The sequence below is a fragment of the Limulus polyphemus genome, unplaced genomic scaffold (genome assembly GCF_000517525.1).
Source record: "Limulus polyphemus unplaced genomic scaffold, Limulus_polyphemus-2.1.2 Scaffold2604, whole genome shotgun sequence".
Lineage (NCBI taxonomy): Eukaryota > Metazoa > Arthropoda > Merostomata > Xiphosura > Limulidae > Limulus > Limulus polyphemus.
In genome coordinates this window covers 69,781-73,257 of record NW_013668214.1, presented here as the reverse complement: position 1 = coordinate 73,257, position 3,477 = coordinate 69,781, and positions in this window count along the sequence as shown.

Sequence of the window (3,477 nt, the reverse complement as noted above, 5' to 3'; positions counted from 1 at the left end):
GGCTAAAGCCACCTGAACGAAATTTGCTGAACCATCGTTGACACTTACGAACGTTCAAAACATTTCCATAAACTTCTTTGATATTCTTTGTGACTGCTGAGACGTTGTTTACCCTTCTTGTATTCAAACAGCATTACATGCCGAATGTATGTCCTGTCGTGTGCCATCAGTATAAGGGATTAGAGTATACTAAATTTTACACATTATATATGCTACACTATCGTGATGTTTAGGCGGTTCGTTTAATTATTATACGTGATATACGTTTTATGTGGGGTGGTTAATTTCTTGACGACCTAATATAAAAACACCAGAAGGTTGTTCATCAGTTAGTTAGTAAGTCTGTTACAGTGTTACCAATAATTACTGGGTTAGCAACTGTATTAATCAGCCAGTTTTGAGGTTGTGCCCTAAATACTAGAAGAAAATTTAACAAGTAGGTGACCTTTAATTTTATCTGTGACTTAGACCTATTGCTCTGCTTTTAAACTGGCAGAAGAAGAAGAAATAAAAATAAGTATATTTTGCACAAACAGTTATATCAAAAGCGAACTCAAACCGAGAAGTAATTTATCAAAGACGAATAACAATTTTCATCTAATAAATAATCACATTTAAATAGAAAATGAGTGAAGGGCTAAGAAAATATAATTTTGATATGTACAAAATACAAGAGATACGCAGTCAGAAGAAACCAAAAACAGCAAAAAAGATGCACTTTATAATTTTTTTAAATCCTAGTACATCAGCAGAAGATTTTTTCATTTGTTGTTAAGCCTAAACCAACACAATGGACTATCTGTGTTGTCTCCACTATGGATATCGAAATCTGGTTTTTAGCTTTAAAAGCCTTCAGACTTTCCGCTGGGCCACTGGGAGATGGGGGCTCAGCTGAAGAAATAGTTGACAATGAACTAAAAGAAAGTAATGACTAATATAAAGCAAAATACACTGAAGTAGCAGAAGAGAATTTTCTACATTTCGAAAAAATTAAAGATAATAAAATACGGGCATTTGACATTACGGATATTGATCCATGATAACAAAATATAATATGATAACTAAAAAAAAGAGATAAGATAAAACACATTGAAAACCTTGTTTTTCCACCTTATTAGAATGAGTCTGGAAGACGCTTTTCAGAGAGTAATACAGTTTCCAGAAAATGAAAATTATGAAACAAGTGTCACATTTGTGATTGGTGTATTTTTTCAAATTATTCGTAGTGTTCTCTTTTTATGTAAATATTTTGTGACGTAGCTAACTCCTAAAGGTTTTGGTTCCTTAAAGTATATTCAACTAAACTGTAGAATCTGAAGAGAAAAGTAATGGTCATGTGGAATGAAATGAAAAGAATTAGGACTCCAGTTGAAAATGTAGATAGTAAAGCTCGAAATTTAATGGTAGGATTTAACAGTATAGTTGTAATAGCTATGCATTTCGTATAGATAAATTAAGCTTTTCCTGAACTACTGATGGGTTAAGTCCCCATAGAAATTAAAATAATTTATCGGAGGAGAAATTATGGTAAAGTTTGATCTCGTAAGGAATGAACATGCTGGTAGTTTCGTAAACAACGAAGCAAGTCGTCATTATTTGAGCCATCAAGTCCACGATGAGTTAACACTCCCCAAAAAAGTGGTTGATGCATTTGTTGTAAAAACTAAATGTATGAAGTGTAGTTCCAAGAAAGATGAATATCAAGGAATGGAGATAACTGATGAAGAAAATGTCATTTACTTCACTAATACGAAGCGACGACAGATTCTTTTCTTTCTGATGTCATTCCTGAAAACTTACAAAGAATGGAGCAAAAGTCAAACAGTTCTAAGGACATGAGTATAATAATGGTGCAAATATGAGAGGCCAATAAAAGGTTGTACAGTCTAGCTTTTTACAATTATATATAATGCGTTTTTTCTTTATAGCTATCATTCTTTAAACATTGTATTGTGGTCACAATTAAATGGTACATAAATTATCAGTTGTTTCGGAGTTACTGGAACCTTGTTTCAGACAAATAATGGTAGATTGTTACTTATGAATCTGGCTATGAACCAACCACAGCAATGGTTCAAAACTGAACCATTTTAAAATGAAATTTGAATATTTATACACGTTGCTTCATGGTTAAATGTCAATTTTTGGATTCCCACTTGACATTTGAGCATTTAAAATGTACAGCACTAGAAACCAGTAAATTCGCACACTATCCCGTACCAATGAAGCTAAGTCAGGCATTGACAGAATTGATATAGCAATCATGGGCATATGGTTTGTAGTATTATTCCAAGTTCACATAAGCACAGGCATGGGTGTCTACAGGACAGGACAAGGGGGATATTTATCCTCCTGGAATTTCAGGATAAAATATATTTGAATAATATATTTCAAAATGTATGAGAAATAATAGTATTTAAATACAAATGACGAAATTAGGTGTACATAATCAGACAGAGCATCGCATTTAAACTTCAAGGCAATAAACTGCGATCTGCGATGGCTATTATTTCACTCATCAAATAGATACTACAACCTTCTTTTTTCACTTCCAAAGTGGCTGATGACCATCGCCGTAATTTCTAACATCGTCTGATTCATTTACACATGCTATTAAGATTCACAAAACCACAGAATAGCATTTACAAGCATCTGATTTGAAAAATTTTCTGAAGGACCTCCGCAAGCAACGACGTTCCTCGTGTTCGAGGTTGTGGGTTTGTCTCCAGCTGGAATAAATTCTGCGGACACTCTCGGAATTGTGTGCCTAAATGTACGTTTAATGATGTAGCAACAATACATCCAATATGTGCATTGTTCTCGGGATGCTACATACAACTCCAATGACGTTTGCACCTACAGAAGGGAGTCTTTCAAAGTTTAAATTAAATAAACCTAGCTAACATTATTTACGTCTCAGTAGTGTCATAAGGTGTTGGTCAGACTCTCCTTTGAGAAGGATATTGCAAGAAGGTTGAATTTACAGAAAGTTCTCAAATAATTCGTAACAATAGCTTGTTTGAAGTCAAGCACAAAACTACACAATGGGCTATCTGTGCTCTGCCCACCACGGGTATCGAAACCAGGTTTCTAGCATTGTAAGTCCGCAGACACACCGATGTGCCACTGGGAGGGAGGGGATAACAATAGCAACTGAAATGTACGAAACATGTGAATGCGAAAATTTATGTTTCTACGTTAGTAGGCCAAATTTCCTAAACTTCCATAAATTCATGTATTAAGAGATAATAATAGCTAAATACCTTGTATGGAGCCCAGAATTTTGTTACAAGGGCCTGGTATGTAGATGATACGCTCTAACGTAACCATGAACACGTTTGCAAATTCCTTAACCATTTAAATTATTAACACCCCAATATAAAGTCCATATGAGAAATTGAAAATCAAAACAAAGTCTTTCCTTGAAGTTCAGGTTCAAAGACGAAATAATGAATTTATTGCCTCGGTTTCAGAAAG